Source organism: Tachypleus tridentatus, chromosome 9 (assembly GCF_004210375.1).
Source record: "Tachypleus tridentatus isolate NWPU-2018 chromosome 9, ASM421037v1, whole genome shotgun sequence".
Taxonomy (NCBI): Eukaryota; Metazoa; Arthropoda; class Merostomata; order Xiphosura; family Limulidae; genus Tachypleus; species Tachypleus tridentatus.
Window position 1 is genome coordinate 75,547,775 of NC_134833.1, and position 20,006 is coordinate 75,567,780.

Genomic DNA, 20,006 nt, shown 5'->3' on the forward strand with positions numbered 1-20,006 from the left:
ATTTTACTGGTTTGTGTAGAGTGTATATATCCTGACAACTTAATCAGCGTTTTAACTGTTTGACAGTGACAGATTTACCTACTTCTTTCATATATTTAAATAAAGGTTTCACTGCTAAAACTAGCACGTTATGTGGTATTATGATAGAGAGATTATAATGTTTTATTTACAACTACACCGTCAACGTTTGCTCAGTTTACAGTCAACTTTGACTTTAACAGTATTAATTATTTGAACTTTCCAATAGGCAATATATTAATTCTTAGGTAGGTTAAAAGGTTGACATTAAACAATGGTTACATTCAAGAGACAAATAAATTAATAATACAATACTACTTTATGAAAAAAGAAACCATTTAGATAGAATATGTTCAGTCTTGTAAAACATGGAAAGAATTTGCAGAATGATTATCATATTTGACTATTCTCTAATAAATTGTGCATGTGATTAGTGATACGTTTCAAAGAGTAACATAATCGACCTCGCCCATTTCACGTCATATTCCCACTGGAACGTATCAAGTTTAGTAAAAGTTTAGCTTTATACATACATACATATGTATATATTTCTGAGGAATGGTGTTGGTAATCTAAATTTTCATGAATCGATGATTTCGTTTTAATTTTAATGGGTTCCATGGATTGTTAATGAAAGGTCTGATGACGTTGTTGCAGCTGGTTTATCATTTTTGCTTTATCGTTTACCAGTAATGCATTATTTTGTATGAAATAATTCATATCATTATCTGTAGAGTTTAATATTTAATGTAATTGTATTTCATAAACTTTGGATTGAATCAAGCTAGTATACCAATTTTTTTTCAGAAACGAGAATCATTCGTTTCATGTGTCCCATACCTTTAAATTCCAACAAACTAATGAAACAACTGGTGCTACGATTAACGACAGAAACCCTATTTTCTGTATTAGTAAGTTTCTTTTCTATTTAAATGGTGTTTTTGACAGCCAACGCCCTTAGTAATGACTTGTATTGTCTAAGTTTCCGTTTTTGTATGTAAATCAGTTTAAGCTCATTCACAAAAACACACGATAAACTCATTTGTAGCTCTGGAAATTATTCCTTTAATAAGTTAACATGTTTTAAGTAATGCTTGGAGCAGCTTTTGATGTTGTTTAAGTGTCATGATGAATAAATGAAAGGAGGTTGTAAGTATAACATACAGAACAGTTTTTTATACTGTAATGATTGTTAATATGAAATGGATAGGATAGAGTTGATTAACCTTGAGGCTTCTAAACAATTCAACATTTATAGCAAGAAATTAGTAGACTTACCAACATATCAGTTTTGTTTTTGTTTTTCTCTCCTCTCTTTGGTGGCAAAGTTTTTTCAACAATCTAGCCACACTCCATAGGTAGAGATAGTCGACGTTGCCAATACTCCATGGAATGTGATGGATGGGTCGGGTCATTCATTCGAACTGACGGCGATCTCTGTGTGAAAGATATTCACTCAAAAACAGTTGTTAAAACAAAAATACATATATCCAGTGAATAAACATTTGAATGCAAGTTCTTTAATTACGTATGTTCCATCCAGCCATCATAATAAATGAGTACATATATATATTCAGTGAAACATCAGTTTCAATTAACTTTGACACATGGTTAAAAACTTTACCTTCAGGAAACAAACCTGTTCTCAGGTGCGACTGTTCAAATATTTGTAGCTTCAAATAGACGAGTAAGTAACCATATGATTGTCTCATTGCATCTTAATAAGCTTCTTAAATATATTGACAAATGCCAGAAACGTTTGTCTCACTAAAACAATCAACATATTTGTCTCTGACATTCTTGAACAATTTAATATACCGAGCATTTAAACTAATATCATGCGTTTATCTATCGTGATGAAATAGATTATATACAATGTAAACGCTTATACATTTAAGTGGTAGCTTCCACGTGTAAAACGGTGAAACACTTTTATTTTCTATTTATAAGATCATCAGTTATAAAAAGATTTCGTTTATTAGACTGTAAATAGGGCCTGGCATGGCGTAGCGCGTTAAGGCGTGCGCTTCGTAATCTGAGGGTCGCGGGTTTGAGCCCGAGTCGCGCCAAACATGCTCGCCCTCCCAGCCGTGGGGGGCGATAATGTGCGGTCAATCCCACTATTCGTTGGTAAAAGAGTAGCCCAAGAGTTGGCGGTGGGTGGTGATGACTAGCTGCCTTCCCTCTAATCTTACACTGCTAAATTAGGGACGGCTAGCACAGATAGCCCTCGAGTAGCTTTGTGCGAAATTCCAAAAAACCGTAGACTGTAAATAACCGAGAAATTTTTCAAGAAATCCTTCGAAAAATTTAATGTAAGGGATGTTTACATAAATTTAGTATACGTTGGTTGAAATTAACCATGAAACAAAACGATAGTTTCATGAATAGGATATATATCTTCGAGATGATAAGTTAAAACTTTGTTTAGAAACTAATTTACCACTTCCTGTTGGAATTAATATTAAATATGTAAAAGGGTACTGCAAACTGTTTTCCGTCTCGAACTCTAATGAGAAATAAATGAAATAGGGCTAACCTGACATATATCGTACATGAGTGCAGTTGGGATCTATCTCAAAAGCCCTGCACACGCCCTCTTTCCAGTCTACAGCCTATGGCGAGGAGTTAGTTTCATTAGATGAAAAAAAAAAAAAAGTACCCATACAGAAGATTGTTAAGGTCTGGAAATATGTATCATTGGGGGTAAACTGGATAATAAATCTTTTTTTCTCATTGTTTTAAACGGTCTGACTATATCTTAGGATTTGTCACTATTATAGGATGTTGAAAAGGGCTAAATACGTCTGTTATTTTACTCTTCATCGTTGAAAAGTTCAATTTTTTACTGTTGATAAAAGTTAGGGTTAACTCTAGTTTTACAGAAGAACTTCCCATCGTCGTGTAAGTATCCATTGTCTTTGGAACCATCACTGACCAACAATTTTATACAATGACCATCGAGTTTATCTGTAAATTCTCAAAGATAATCGCTAGAGATGGATTATTAAATCTGTCTGAAATGCAAACAATATTATATGTATCGTAATACAATACAGTGGACTTAACTTCTTTAACATATAGTATAATTTCAGGCGAGCGTGAATACTAGTAAAAACCGTCAGAAAGATGTTGGTTTTATCTTTCCGGAGCAGATACTTATGCTTGTGTTCCCAGTGAAAAGTAATTATTTCATCGTTAACTAATATAACGTCTGTTATTACCTCAGAACACAGAAATAAGTTTTGGATATTTTTCCAATATTTTCATTGGTTTATTTACTTTTGACAAACAAATGAACTGGTGATGCCACATCCAGAGAATGTGTGTAATGCAAATAGAACTTTGGCTAAATCTGTGCTCTAATTCTGTATTACTGACTTAACATTCAATAGTTGCTTCTTATTTCCATTTTCACTATTTAAAGAAAAAAATAGTATGCTTAATTTCTTGTACAAATGTAAGCAACAATATCAATACATTAGCATCTGGTAACCGAACTATCAATGCTTTTGAATCTGGAGTTTCTCTTGAAGCATGAAACATGTGTAATCCATTTGGGTATCAGAGAATATGTCCAATATGATTGTCTAGAGGGTTGTATACAACCGTCTTTTGTCATGCCACGTGCTATTTCAATAAGGAAAATTGCAATTTGTTTATTTTCAAGTAAAGTAAACTGAATATAATGCACTGTTGACAAAAATGTTTTTTTCTATACAATGAGTGCCACCAGCACAGTAAAGCACTCATGTTAGCTAAGTATCTGTTAGGTTTTTTTCTTTTGTTGGATGCTACCATTCTTTGTCATTTTCTGAGTGCAAGAAAAGACAGCTATCGAAGCAAGTGCAATCAGATAGTTGTCGTTTCCATAAGAACTGTCAAAAAGGAAATACTTAATTCAATTGAAATAAATTATTTGACATAGAACAATAAAGACATGTAAAAAATAAACGAAAAATAAATAAACCGAACAACAGTAAACATATTCAAACATACTCCTGTCTTTATACATTATTTCCATTCATGCTCTTATCTTCAAAATATTTCTTTCAGTTAGTCGAGGGAGAAATACTTTCTTTTTTTCCTGAAATTTCCTCACAAAAAAGAAATATTTTTGTTCTTAATAAGTTTTTTCTCGGATTACAGGTTCAGAATAAACGAAGAATGAACGGTATATGGAGATATTGATGAGAAATTTTAAGAATTGCAAGACATTAACCATTTTCCTGTAATTTGCTTTTCAAAATAAGCATTTTGATATATTTTTTCTATTATTGGCCATTCATAAGATACAGAGCTTGATGTACACACATATGATTATTAAACATATATATAGCACTGTTCAAAACTGTTAGGACAGGAGACTATTCTGTCATTCTTTCCGTTTTATTGGTAAATTCTTCCATGTCATTACAGAATGTAATTTTCAACATTATGGTAATGCTTCACTGGTACCTGTTAACAACTGAATGAGCCAGGGTGAGAAAGCTTGTTATTCTTTAGAATTCCTATATATTTGTACGAAGAACATGTCTTGAGGGTTCTGCTTGAATGAAAATGTTCAACAGATTTAGCTTTACGAAAAGCTGGTTGGACTCTCTGACAAATTACTGCGGACTTAAAATGCTTCCCTAAACATTGTCAAGCACACCCTAGATCATAAGAACGCGACAGGTAAATTTGAAAATTGAAACTAAAGAAGCAAAACACCTAAACTTGATGACACTTACTTTAAGAATCTGCGTTTATGCGGAACTTAGGGACAGAAGGAAGACTGCCATTGATCTCAAGCATGAGACAAATGACCACATACTAAATGATAGAAAAGTGTCCAGATCTACAGAATAAAGAAGACTCGAAGATAATGTGTAGTAGTGAAAAACCTTTACTTCAATCTCCTAATGTTGTCAAAAGACTGACATTTGCTAAAAGTACAAAAATTAGACTACTGATGATTGAAAATGGTTTTATGGACGGATGAGTCCAAGTTTGAAATATTTGGTTCAAAATGTAGGTTGTACGCCCGGTTAAAGATAGTGAAATATATTCATCTCAGTGCATATAACCTATCACAAAGCATGGGGAGGCAGTGTGATGGTATGGGAGTGTTTTTTTCTGCAGAAACGACAAGAGATATTTGTAAAACAGGTAGATTAATGAACTAGCACAAGTACTATCAGATACTGATCCATCATAGAATACCCAGTGGTTTTCGTATCATTGGTAAAAAAATTTCTTATCAAGAAGATAATGACGCCAAACACTCATTCAACTTATACAAAAATTACCTAGCTAAAAAGAACCTGTTGGAGTCACTCAAATGATGCAACGGCCCCCACAAAACTTCAATCTCAACTCAATAGAGCAGATCTGGGATTTGACAGTTCAAAAACTCGACAATCGGATAATTATTCACCATGTACTCCAAAATGAAATAATGCAATATTTTGTTTAAATAATCAAAATGTTCAATTTGAAATTGTTACAAACGTCTGCATTTTATATTCAACAGTCTGGTGATTATTATTACAAATTAAATGTCATGAGATAATTTATTCAATAGCCCAAACATCTCATAACATGACTTATTAATTTTATTTTAACTAAAACTAAATTAAACAAATTAACCAGTTGTTAGGTGTTAAATAAATATATAAAATGATATTAACTAACAACAAAACAAAAAATTAAAATAAGCAAGTAATATACAAAGCAAAATCGTAATCTAACTATATATTAATACTGATATAACCGTAAATATATATATATACACTACCGTCTCCATCCCTAACGGCCTGGTATGGCCAGGTGGTTAAGGCACTTGTAATCTGCTAGTCACGGGTTCGAATCCCCGTTACACTAAACATAATCGCCCTTTCAGCCGTGGGGGCGTTATAATGTTACGGTTAATCCCATCATTTGTTGGTAAAGAGTGAGTGGTGGTGACTGACTTCCTTCCCTCTAGTCTTACCCTGCTAAATTTGGAACAGATAGTCCTCGTGTAGCTTTGCACAAAATTCAAAACAAACAAATCATCCCTAACGCACTTCACAAATGCTTTTTGAAGTAAAATGCATTGGTGACTTAATCCTCTTCTTTTTTTAAACTCTGGCTGCGCCTCTAATCCTACAACAAAGAGGTTAGGGATAACCAGCAGTCTAAAATTGGCGCATCACAGAGTATCATATAGCTGTATTGAATAAAGGTGAATAAAATAAAACTTACCTTTAAAGTTCAAATTTGCAACAAACAATCACATAAATAATCAATCAACGTTTTTCGTGCTAAAATACACTTATAGCAAAAGGTAGTTAAGAAAATATGGCTAATTAATACATAACGAAAGATGAAATCGGATGAATCTTTTTCTGAAACAAGAAAACTGATAGGATTAGTTGAGAAAGATAAACACATACTGCAACAAGCATTTAAAATATTTAATTATAAGGTATTTACAAACATTTTATTATAATTCTGCATTCTTTTAAGTTTCTGTACAATCTGATTTTATCAACCCACCTTGGAGGAGATTAAGTCTTAGTGTTTTGAACGCTAAAATTCGACTTTTGATGCTTGCGGTGAATGAGGCGCAGACAGCCTCTTGTGTTGCTGTATGCTTAATAACAAAAACAAAAACAAGTTCTTTTAACAAAACAAATAAGGACAAAATTCATAAAATGTTTTTCTACCCTACTGGTCACCTTCACAGTCATTATCAGGAATGACGCACGCGTGTTTACAGTATCCCCAGCTACCCGGGCTAGAAATGTTGAACGTCAGGTTCGGGCACTGCAGCAGAACATGGTAAATATTAAATACATTCGAAAATATATACATATTTGAATAATGAAAATACTGGAAATTTGGTTTTGAGTAAGTATACTTATATAAACACCCAACAACACATTTATATATATATATATATATATGTTTCGGTAAGCATGTTTGCTTTCTGTAGTAGCTTATTTTCTACTAATATTTTTTGTTGTTTCTTGTATACTTTGACAGATTGAAAATGTGACATTAATACAGTAAATAGTAACCGAATAAGATTATGATTCATCAAATGTCAAGCACAGTTTACTGTGTGCAGTAATTCTTTTTTTTTTTATTTGTATTTATCTCAATTAATAGTCGTATCTTTTCATGATAGTACAGGTACAATTCTTTAGGTATTCAATTAAACTTTAACATTGATACATATGATTTATATCTTATATATCGGTTAGTGTTTTGTATTAAAAATAACAACAAACTATTCAGTAGTATAAATATTTGTTTTAACAAATGGGTATGATAAAGGAAGGACCTGTGCCAGACTAAATCAAATTCAAATTTTACAAATTCAAAGCAGTGACTAAGATATTAAAATACATTGTGTGTTTTAAATTTTATGTTACATTAAGAATATGAACTTTGAAGGTTTACTAACAACATACTTAGCAGACATTCAATTATGATATGATATTTTTTTTCATATATATTATATAAGTACTGCATCCAACCAGTAATCTTATTTCTTATTGAAGTTAACTCACATGTGTACCATATTCATGAATCCAGTATATGTATGAAACATATGTATTTATTATTATGTTTTTGAATGTGTTACATATTTTATCTTCAATTTCAATTTTTCAACAGATGGTAGTTGATATGCACTGAATCAAATAGTTATCAATAAATTCTTTCATGTCACTCTAAGTTGGAATATCAGTAATTAATATTCTTAGTTTAAAAGGTAAATGGTTTCACAGAACTGAGATTTCCAGTTGTGTTGTTAAGTAGTTGTAAAAATAACAAGTTAGGTGTAAAAAGTACCACTAAATTTATTTTACTAACCAGGCAGTTTAATGTTAATAAACTTAAATATATATGTTTTGATATTTCAGTTAAATATTTAGTTTGACTGTTATTGGTATATGAAAAGAATTCTGTTTTTTGGCCTAGTTAAGCCAGGAAGAAGTTTGTATACTATCTTCAGCATCTGAAAAAGTATTCCTCCATATTTCATTTTAGTTATGTGTGATATTTTCTTTATTACCCTTGGCAGTGGAATTGCCAATATTGAAAGGTATCTCAAATAATATTGATAATGCAGTTCAATATATAGAATGCTCTGTACGTTATTCTTTATCACTGGTTGTGCCACTCTGTTCTTTGTAATGTTATGTCGTAAGAAACTCAAGCTGTGTGTTCTTTAGGTTGCATTTTCTTTGGTCTGGTTCATTTCTCTGTTTTTCACTACCACCATAAAATAATTTAGTGCCATCCTAACAATGTCACTAAAGAGCTACTTATTTTCCCCATAAAGTTAGACATTTTTCTATTGGTCTTCACTGGTTTAGTTCTGTTACTCATTCTAAAAATAACAGAAGAGCTACATCATTGTGAATATGTGAACTACATTTTAAGGTGCCAGTACTCATTTATTCAAGAAATTAGAAATTATTCTATGTGGTAATTCTTACTGGATGTACGAAAAAAAAACCAACAACATCAAACTGCTTTTCCTCAAATTTCACCCTCTTTGCTTTTCAAGCAGCTTATTTTTGTGGCTTTTCCTGTACTTTCAGCTTTACATCTACCATTTTTCTGCAATCTTAGTAATTACCTGAAGCAGTGAGCTCTTGTAAGCATTACTTATTTGGAAGACATTAACAACACTTAAGCCATATTTGCAACATGAGAATTCTGTTCCACAATCATATTAGTGGTCTGCTTTTCTACAGTTCCTACTCGAAACTTTCTTCTTGTTTACACAACAACTGTTACTAAAAGCATTGTCTGATCAGATTGCACTTTAATTATGCCTGGTGCTAGTATTTGATTGTTTATTGAAACCATTATGGCTTCACATATTCTTGTTTCCCTGAGCTTTGACTTCTCCTCCTCTTTACATTCAGTTTTCATGCTTCCAAAAGTTAGTGATACATTATTATCTTCTCTACTGCCATTGGCAGGATTTGGGAACAAATCAGTGTGTAAATAAAAGGGCAAAAATAAATAAACAATGGCAGATTTTCAATCTTGAATGTTGCATGTTTTACTTCAGAATGTACAAAAAATATCAGATTGGTTTTTTGACAGTTTTAGATACAATGTTATGATTTTATGACAGTTTTGTTTCTTACTGCCCAAAGTTAAGATGTTTTTTGTTTTGTTTTTAAGTAGGAGGAGGAGGCAACTGCCCATCAGTAATCCCACTACTGTCTACTGCAGATCTACACCAAAGATATCATTTGACAATCCCAAGTTAATGGCAGTAAGTATTATTTTGATATACAGGTACTTGTAGAGGTATGCTGCTTCACTAAATAGTTTCTAAAATATGATATGCACAAATACAAACTAGCTTATAATGTGAGTTGTCACACAACATTATTATCACTTATTTGTTGTGATTGGGCAGTTATAAATGGTTCCCAGGTAGAAAAGATATATTTGAATGCTGGAATATTGAGTTCAGGCCTTTGCTGTACAGTGCGTATCATCTCATTTTATTCTGCTTAAGTAATTTGATTGCAATGTAATGTAAGAATTATTTTGCAAGCAGGAACTCCATTGACTCTCACTTTAGATTATGGAATTTCATTTCATTGGCTTCTACTTTAATCTGACTAATAAAACAAAGAAAGTTACATGGTCACCTCTGTAAATAATATTAGCTGTTTAGTTGTTTTACTGATTTTCTAAATACAATTTTATAGCTCTGCATGCCATCTGAAATAACAGCAAAAACAGCAGCAAGTACAAATTTAGTAATTTTATCTGACATGTTATGATATCATAGCTCATGATATCCCTGGCCACATCTTCCCCAATATAGTATGTCTTGATAACCATACTTTTTCCAAAGACCAATAATCACAAGTAAAATAGAAATAGAAACTTTAGCACATTCTTTTTAGATATTACTCAGTTTCCTTCATTCCATTCATTTATGTTTGCCATTTGGATTATATCCTTAATTTAACCAAAATTTTACACTCTCTGAAGGCAATCATGAAACCAGCATGTCCATAAATTACAGGCTAAAAAGCCATTGTTCCTCTTTTCACCAGTAAGATAATCAAAGCAGGTTTTTTTTTTCTCAAAGTTCTTTTTGACTAATGATTCTGGATTATTAGTTCTATCAATAGTCAAATTCATATCAGTACCCTTCCATTTTTTCTTACATGAATTAGGTGGTTATCCAGTGTCTCTAGAGAATTTTCAAAAATTATTGTTTTCTGAATTACTGTCACTATATTTGACTTTGTTTGAATTGCAGTTTTGTCACAGTATAATACCTAGTGTTTTGTGACAAATCTTCTGTCAATAAAGCTCAATTTTTCAACCTATGTGATAATGTCCAGGTCTTTTTGGTACCCTGTCTGTAATTTACTGATTAGGATATCCTGTTTATCTTCTAATGGCATCTGAGAAAATATCTTGTAATACAGTTGATACACATCATCTGTGTAGGCAGTCAGATTTTTAGATTGTTCAAATTGCTGCTATTGTTCTGCCATAGATCTTTTCCAGTCACTGAGTTGTATATAAGACGAATATTTTACAGCATTCAGTACCAGCTGATGCAGATTCAAGGGAAGTACTAAGTAGCCTTTGGTGTTGTCTGAAACAAACCAAGATCACTTTTTCTATGCCTTTTGAATATTTGAGAATTAACTGGCTTAAGTTACAGTTAGTCTTTCCACTTGGTAATTCCATTTTTTTGGATGGATATGCTGCTCTGCTAAAGCAACCTTGGTGTCATTACTCAATATGAATTCATTCTTGGAAAACTATAACACTTTAGTATAGTAGTTTGACTTATTGTCCCAAGGCTTAAATGGCAGTAGTAATTCCTCTTATTTAAAGAAACTGCAGTATTTATCCATAATATTTTTACTTGCCTAGCCTTTCTAAGTAGTCTTCAACATTTATCTTGAGTTGGCCATCATAGTGTGCCCTTTCATTGTAGATCCTAGCGAATCATCAGGTGAGTAACTGGTAGACATCTGTACCATAAACATATGCAAAAGTTTGTATATAGCACACCACAGCTGTATATCTCTTTCAACAATTGTGACATTTTGGACATCATGTTCAACTCTACTAAGTGGGAAAAAAATAAAAAAAAATGTTGTCATGCAAATATTGGACTTGCCACAAATATTTTCTTTCAGAGATACTTCCATTTTTACTCAAGAAATGGCTATAATTTATCTAAATAGACCAGTTTGTATTTATTTCCAAACTGATTTGCTTAGTATTGGTTCTACAGATGTTTTGGTAGCCATGTTATAGAGTAGAGTCTGATGTACACTTCATTACATGTATCTCCAGCAACTTTTTAATATTTTTCTAAACCCTGTCACAGAAGTTATTATATTTGTTTATTCTTTTTTTTTATTAGTTGGCTGATGTTTTCCATTGACCTGCCATCATTTTATTTCAACTTTTTCTCTCAGATTTGCTATTGTTTTTCCACATGGCTTGTTCTCCTACATTAATGACAGTTACATAGCAAGCATATGTCTGTAGCAGACTGTTTTGTGTTTTTATAGATAGCTTATCAACTACTGTGTTTTACCTCAACTTCAGAAATTGGAAAGCAACAACTAGTTGAACCTGAACCTTGTTCAGTAAGATAATTTCTCAATTTATTAGTTAAATCTTAAAAGCATTCAAACTTTTGTTCCTAAAATCATTTAAAGCAACAGCAGTGATAGCACATGTTCTCACTTTTACATGGTTAAAAAATAATTCCATGATTTCTGTAAATTCTACATAATTTAATTTTTAACACTTAAACAAAAAAGATATTTGCAAAGCATGCTATCTTTTACAATTTTATTTTATGGAACAACAAATGACAATGTTTTTTCCACAAAAAATAATTGAGAGTATTGTAATGTTTTCTCAGTAAATGACCTTCACACACTGTGTACTGCACTTGTCATTTATTTTTCCAAAACTGTACCTGTCTCAGGAGAAAACTGTAATATATGATGGTGCTAGTAGTACAAACAAGGTGTATTGTGTAATTGGTATGGAATAAAATATTATAAATAAAATTCCAAATAATCCAGATATTACATCCCCATTTTCCTCTGAAATTTTTCAAATTTTCATTTTATCATGAGAAATTTATAACAGTAGTGTTTCTACATCATAATAAACACAAATACAGAGCACTAATCCACTTACACTGTGTTTAAACAAAACAATATATATACATCAAATGGTGCAATAAATGACACTGTTGTGCTTGATATCTGTTTGATGGATGGGGAAACTTGTGATGGCTTGCATAGCTGTTGAGGTGATGTGGCTTTTATCTCTGGACCTGATTGCACGACTTTCAAAGACATAGTTGAATAGGCACGTGCTGATGATGTCACTGGCAAAGGATCTTGTGATTGTTGGCATTGGAGCACAATGTTAATTAGTAACTGAAATTTGCCATGATTCTGCAAACTTGTTGACATGTTTTCAATCCCTCTTTTAGCAAATATACTCTTCAAAAAAAGAAACGCAAAAGGTAAAATATGAGACAAATTGTTAACAAGTTTATTCTGGGTAGTTCTGTATGACATGTGTGAAACTTTGCACATTCACTGCTGAACATCCAAAGTCTGCAAAGGCGAAGTCCACGCTCACTAGGTGAAGTTTAACGTCACTCAACGTCAATAACGAGTATGCTCCCCATGAGCATCAATAACTGCTTGGCATCTCCTGCCCATGGAAGCGATGAGATGACGAATCACATCCTATGGAATGGCTGTCCACTCAGCCTGCAAAGCTGCTGCAAGCTGAGGTAGAGTCTGCGGTTGAGGTTGTCGCCGTCGCAGACGTTGGTCCAACTCATCCCAAAGATGTTCGATGGGGTTTAAATCTGGTGATCTGGAGGGCCATGGAAGAACATTGATGTTGTGGTGTCTCAAGAAGACAGTGGTGAGTCAGGCTGTGTGAGGACGGGCGTTGTCATGTTGAAAAATGTTGTTGACGTCCACCATGATGGGTTGCACATGGAGCCTAAGAATCTCGTCGACGTATCGTTGAGCCGTAAGATTCCCTCGAATGTGCAAAAGATCTGTTCTGGCATTGTAAGGCGATGGCAGCCCACATCATGACGCTGCCACCACCAAATCTGTCAACATCCTGCACACAGTTTGCTGCAAAACGTTCACCTTGGCGACGGTAAACACAGGTCCTTCCATCCTGCCTACGAAGCATAAAATGTGATTCATCGCTGAACCAAACATGCCTCCATCGTCGATGAGGACATACCGGATGTGCCCGAGTCCACTGCAGCCGTGCTTGACGATGTTGCTGGGTGAGGATGACGCCTCTGAATGGACATTGAGGTCGGATTCCTGCATCTTGTAGATGGTTGCGTACGGTCTGATTGGAAATCCTACACAGCCTTGGTATGGTTGAGGCAGTAGACGTCGCAGTGGTGGTCCTATCCTGAAGGTGACATAACCGGATGTTGCGATCTTGTGCGGGCATGGTCACACGAGGTCTTCCAGTCGTGGACGGTCACGAGTTGATCCATGTTGTTGGTGATGATTCCATAGCCTTGTGATGGTGCTTGGGTGGACATTCACAGCTCTGGCAACATCTGATCAAGATTCGCCTGCTCCCAAGCAACCAATGGCGTTGTTGCGTTGTGCTTCAGTCAGTCTTGGCGTAACTGTATTGCGTGTCGGTGGCTTAACACTTAGCTATGGAAACCGAGAACCCGTCACTTTTATAGGGATTTTGCACATGTTGCACTTGCAGAACATGCAGATCTCTCAAACAAATTTATTGGACATGCATGCGTTTTGGCGAAAAATCCGATGTTTTCCTCCGTTTTCAAAGTGCACAACTTTCATTGTCATATTGGTCTGACAATCAGTGTCTTAACACATGTAACATCACATACTCTGAGCTTGTAATGTTATTACATATATTTCTCTTTAAAATAACAAAAATATCCCTTTTGCATTTCTTGTTTTGAAGAGTGTATTTGTAACCAGTCTATATGGATTAATGAGTGTTGTACACATTCCACCTTTAACTCAGACATGAAATAGATTTATTTCTGCTTGTAACTTGCATAATGTATGTTTATCATGTATAATAAATATCCATGCTAGTATTTTATGATTTGAGTATGGAGTAAAACAGCTTTGAAATCAAAAGCTGTAAACATAAAATGCTCTTTGGTTTATGATATAGGCATGCACAATATAATTTTTTTTAAATACAGTGTTGAATTAAATGGAACATAGATTTATTTCAGCACTATTTTGAGTGACTGATCTTCAACAGATAGGTAAATTAAAAAAAAAAATACATTCACAAGTTAATTGACTAGATGCTAAACAATGGGTTAAAAACAAAGCAAGGTAAAAGCAATATATTTTACAACAGGTATGATGTTCAATAGTTTTGGTAGGTTATTTTGCAAGATTCAAGCAAAATAAATTTTTTAATGTTGAAAGTTTGTTGGACACAAGGTGGGAACCAACAGATAGCCATGGAAGAGGAGAAGGTGTCACATATGAGATACACCATCTTTGATGACTATGCAGCAAGTGAAGTCCTCTCTGGGGTTAGCAGGATACTATGAGAAGTTTATCCCAAACTATACTGAAGTTGACTGACCTGACCTAGAAAGGTGAAGTGGGATCAACCACACCAAATGGTTTTCCAGAAGTTAAAGAACATGTTGGGAAGTTTGCCAATCTTTAGAATGCTACATTTCAAGAAACTATTCATTGTTCAGGCTGATGTTTCAGACTCTTATAAGAACATGAAGACAGAATCTTTCCAATAATGTGTGCAAGAAAAAAAGCTGTTAAATAGCAAGAAAAACTACTCTGTGATTAAACAAAAGTGTCTGGCCATCATATTTACCATTTGGAAGCTCCAAAACTACCTGTATAGGAAGCAGTTCATCCAGATGGACCATCAACCACTTTTATATATTCAGAGGTGCAAAACTTACAATGTAAGGATCAGGAGATTGGCATTGTGCTTCCTGAACTACTGGTTATGCATTGAAGTCATCAAGAGAATTGTGTGTGTTGGTGTAGATTGTATGAGTAGAGTTGGTAGATGGACTGAAAACAGTCTTTGTATATAGTGTAGCAAATATATTGCAAATGTTTTTCTCGAAAAAGGGCTTATTGCTAGATACAAGGACTGGTTGATGTAATTTTTATTATTTCATTTATTTGGGAATTTAATATTTACTTTACCTCACATAACAGAAGAGTTAAAAATAATTATTTTAAAGGTGATAGTTATGACATGTTTTGTTGCCTAACTCTGTATTAGTTGTATTTTTCTTTGGAATTAGCTTGTTGTCTAGGCTTTACTAATATTGTTGACATCATAATACTCAAACCTTTGCTATTTTTTTATTTTAACTAAGTATTGTTAATTCAGGATCATTTGTGTACTTTGCAGAAAGTTTGAGGCCTTGGTGATTAATGAATAAATACAAGTGACCAAATGAGAGCAAGTTAATAACTAAACAAGTGAAGAAAAAAAGTGAGTTTGTGAAAGAAACTATGAAGTTAGCTAGTGTGTAAGTGATTAACCATAACAAGTGATATTTTAAACTGAGTTTCACAGTTTAATTTATATAAGGAGAATAATATGGCTTGTCAAAAGGTGTTTTGAAGTAACTGAACCCATCTGTCTGGACTTTGGTAAAAGAAGACAATTATCTAAAGTATAAGATACAATTGTGGAAACCTGTGACATAATATAAGTTAATTATTTATTGATGCTATTCTCATAAAAGTAGTCCTTTTTCTCAGTTGGACAATAATGTAATTGAATCAACCTAAATGAAATTTGGAGAAGAAAAGAGAATTGTTTAGTTTGAGATACAACTGTGATATCCATAGTGTGAGGAATTATTATACACAATATGACTTGTTTTGAATATATTATTTTGTAATATGTGCTGTCCATTTATTGTTCAAATATTTTTGCCAGTAAGTTACCAATACCTTCTGTAGAAGAATCTTCAGCCCATTCATATTTAAAACTCAGACAATGATCTCTCCTCATGCGTTGATAAGTGATAAATGAGGTAGCATTTTGTATGTGTGGAATGTTAGTATGGCTGATTTCATTGCTTTTTAGAATTCTCTATTATCAACAGGAGATTTGATTTGTAACTTCTATAGTAGATGAAACTTTTGCTTTTCTCAAAATGATACGTGATTAAATTTCTATAAATGCAATATGTTGTAGTGCTAAAGGTTGTATGTGTGGGATATTTTCAGTTAAACCAATTTTCTGGAAAGAGTGGGTCCCTTACAGAATGGGAGGGTCAACAACATATAGTGCAAAGTAATGTTGAGATCTGCCAAAATTAACTGATTCTAAGAAATTCAGGAACTGGAACTATGGTGTAATACACAGTGGAAAAGTATTTATTTATACAATATAAATCAACAGCTTGATAGCAGCATCTTTTAATGGCAGTTTCATTTACTGAAGTGTGGATTTGATCAGACTAGCTGTACTCTCTTAAAACTTACTAACAACATAACTAACTTATTAAAGATTATGTTCCAGACTGACAAAATACATGTTATTTAATTGAATTAGTAACATTAGACATATTCAGAATAACTACTACTATACACAAACATAAGAGAAGTTGTTACCTCAAGACATCTCCTGATCTACCATTGGCAGACACTGTTATCAACCTTCATGTATAAAGATGGAGCTTTACAACTATACTCCACATAGGCACTCTAGGTGCTGTCTCCAAAAGATGACAGAGAACAAAGTTAGCAAAAATGAATTGAGGTGAATGACATTTTTGTGTAAAAATGCATATACCTTGAATTATCAAAATATTTTGACAAATTCCTATATTAAAGTAAGGAGGTAAAAAAAGAATGTCTGCATACTACATGTGTATATTATAATTTCAAACACATAATTTATACACGAAGAAACGTATTTCTTTCTATACAAAAGGATAATATAAAGATTTGTCTTTTCAATTGTTGATTTTGTACATTCTAATCAGCCAGCATCAATACTCATGCTGTTATCACAGTTTACTGTCATAACTTCCTCACTGCATGTGGACTGTTTTCACTTTAATGTGTCCAGTAGAACTACCACTGAGTGTTAGCATAAATAGAGATGATATCTTTCTGCTCTCCAGTCTCTGTTATGCAATGTCTGAAGAATTTCTTGCCTCAGAGCTATCGGAATCACTAGCTGCAGCATTGTCTGAGAACCATGACCTAGTAATTGATAATGTTGGTGTGCAACATACTTTCTGCACTCATAACTGATCATACTAGGGTTACAGGTTAAGTGCATCTGTGCTGTGTACTTCGCTGAGGGTTACCTTTGTGCACATTAAGGAGCACCATTGTCAGATCTAGGTCCTTCAGTTACTCTTCATGGAGCTCTTCAATGTGTTAATTGTGGTGTTATCTCTTCTGGAATTTTAAACTCCATTAACTATTTTAACAAAGTATGGTTCACATGGACAATGAACTTCCTTTTGTACATACAGTGTTTTATGAAGACTAGCACTATAAGCATTTTTTTATCACACAGTATTTTTAGTCAGAAGCCATGAGCATAGAACAAGCATTCATGATTACATATTCTATTCTTTCCTCTAAGTATGATAACATTGCTCCAATTATTTTCACTGCTACTGCTGTCCAATATAAATTATCTGTCTTGTAATGGATATGCTAGTATTAGAGCATCTACTAAACCAAGCTTTAAGGATTGGGATGCCTGTCCCCTTTCCTTGCTCCACCCATCCAAAGTGCATCACAGTTTTAATGCGAGTAAATATTGGTGCTGCTATTGGTGGCTTGTTTTAGAAGGTGATATAGTGGAAAAAATAAACCAAGGTATTATACCCCTTGTCTTTCAGGTAATGTATTTAGGAGAAGAGCCAGTTTTGTTTTTGTGACCTGTTCTATACTTCTCAAACTATAGATGCATGTTTAAGGTTATGATGGATAGCAACTCAGATGATCAAGGCAAGCATTCTGGAATAAGGTATGTCTCTTATGTAAAATGCTATTTTATGTTTTGAGAGAATATAATAAAATTAAAGGGGAGATTATGCCATTTAAAAACTCAGAGCAGTAGCACTCATTACTTTAAGATAATTGTAGTAATGTGAAGGTACCTGAAATGATAAAATGGAAGTGTAAATGAACTTGTTTTTGATTCCACTTTGCAATTCTTTACAGTACAAGTTACAGTAAGGTCAAAATATAGTTTCTAGCAGACATTGTAAACTAAGTTTACTTTTTACTGTGGCTTCGACCTTCTTAGGTCAAAACATTGTTCTCTGCTTTATTAGTAAAAGTGTTAATACCCATACCAGCCATCCTGAGATACAAAACCATTCTTTTTTTTTACTAAGTAGTTGTTTGATATGTTATTTTAAAGTTATATAAAGATTAATTCATAAATGTTACTCACCTCTCCACAGAACTGATAGCTGTTACCTTGTAACAGGTTTTTGTGAATGTGCCAAGCCTTGAATAAAACTTTCACCCCTACATGTATCAAAGTTTATTGCTCCAGTCTGTTTTGTCAGTCATCAGTAAACCATAACCGTCCACCAACAATAGAGCAAAACATATTCCATGTGCAGTAGATTTTGTCTTCATCCCTTGCTGAGGTTTTTTTTGCAGATATGGGAAATTTTTCCTTTTACCAGTTTTGTTTGATGTTGGTTTCCCTTTTTGCATGATTCCCCTTGGTTTTTATTCCTGTATATGGTGAGGAAACCTCCCAGAGAAGGTCCCGTTTTTTCAGTTTACCTCCTCTGGGATCTAAACATCCACTCATATGTTTGTCATGTGTGGTGACCTGTGAAGGGGAGGAGAGGATCTTGGTGGTTGAAGGGTCCAACCCTAATACACGATTTTGGCCTTGAATTCCTGTGGATGGGCAGCTTGAGGTGGCTCCCTAGAGTCAATTGGCTGGTCCATTTACCAGTGTTGGATGTTCTCAACAGATTGTTGTGGATATTCTCTCTGATGCTGGTATGTAGGTATAGTGCTCATGAAACCTGGGTGTTGCTGCAGTGTCCTTGTTTGGCATTGTAGTACATCTTCTCATAGGCCTCCATGGTGGGTGGGGTCAATGGGCACTGAAACATTCTTTCTTTATTACGGATCCCCCAAATAAAAACTTAAATAAAATAGTGAAAAACAGTCCATAGGTAAATGACCATGTCTTGAAGTTTCTGAGCATCAATTTTCAATATCTGTAACGCCTGTACCTCATTTTTTATATTACATTCTCCTTCAGACAAACCTTTAGGGCAAATGTCTCCCATTTTTATTCAGAAGGGACTAGAAGGACTTGCTGGCTCTCCAAAGTTAGTCAAAAAGATTTGCTCTGGTGACATATTGGTAGAAACATCCACATCTAAACACAGTGAACTCATCTTACATTTGAAGGCAATTTGGAATATACCCATTGAAGCTACTCCTCATGCTACTTTGAATTTGTCATGAGGAGTTATTGTTGAGAGGGATTTGAAGAACATCCCAGAGTTGGAGATTCTTGCTGGTTTCTTTACTCAAAGAGTTTCTGCAGTGAGGCATATCCCCACTCACAAAGATGGAATTATGATGCTGACCAGTGCCCTCATTTTAACATCTACATCACCATGTCTACCTGCCACCATCAAGGCAGATTATTTTGATTGCATGGTACAGCCGTATATTCCAAATTCTCTCAGATGTTTCCAATGTCAGGGGTTCGTCATTTGAAGACATCATGTCGTGGTTCCTTGACGTGTGCTCGTTACAGTGGCAAGAACCATGATGCCGATGAATGTGAAACAGATATTCATTGTTTTAATTGTAATGGCTCTCACCTGTCCTACTTTTGCTCTTGCCCTAAGTGGTCAGAAGAAAAAGAGGTGCAGTATTTGAAAAGGATTCAAAACATCACTTACCTTGAGGCTCGAAAGT

The 20,006-nt window shown here is 33.9% G+C and overlaps 1 protein-coding gene across 13 annotated transcripts in view; it reads left to right on the top strand.

Moving 5' to 3' along the window:
- Positions 1-6,545: 6,545 nt before the first annotated feature.
- LOC143225522 (beta-arrestin-1-like) overlaps positions 6,546-20,006 on the top strand; it is a 45,255-nt gene continuing 31,794 nt past the window's right edge. For 3 of the 13 annotated variants that reach the window (XR_013013902.1, XR_013013903.1, XM_076455126.1), the window contains exons 1-4: positions 6,546-6,825; positions 9,193-9,286; positions 15,472-15,555; positions 17,939-18,066. The gene's annotated coding sequence lies outside the window, so the exon portion shown is untranslated. Of the gene's footprint in view, positions 6,895-9,192; positions 9,287-11,573; positions 11,652-15,471; positions 15,556-17,938; positions 18,067-20,006 lie in introns of all 13 variants that reach the window. The other 10 variants (XM_076455132.1, XM_076455127.1, XM_076455131.1 and 7 more) reach the window with 10 other exon arrangements.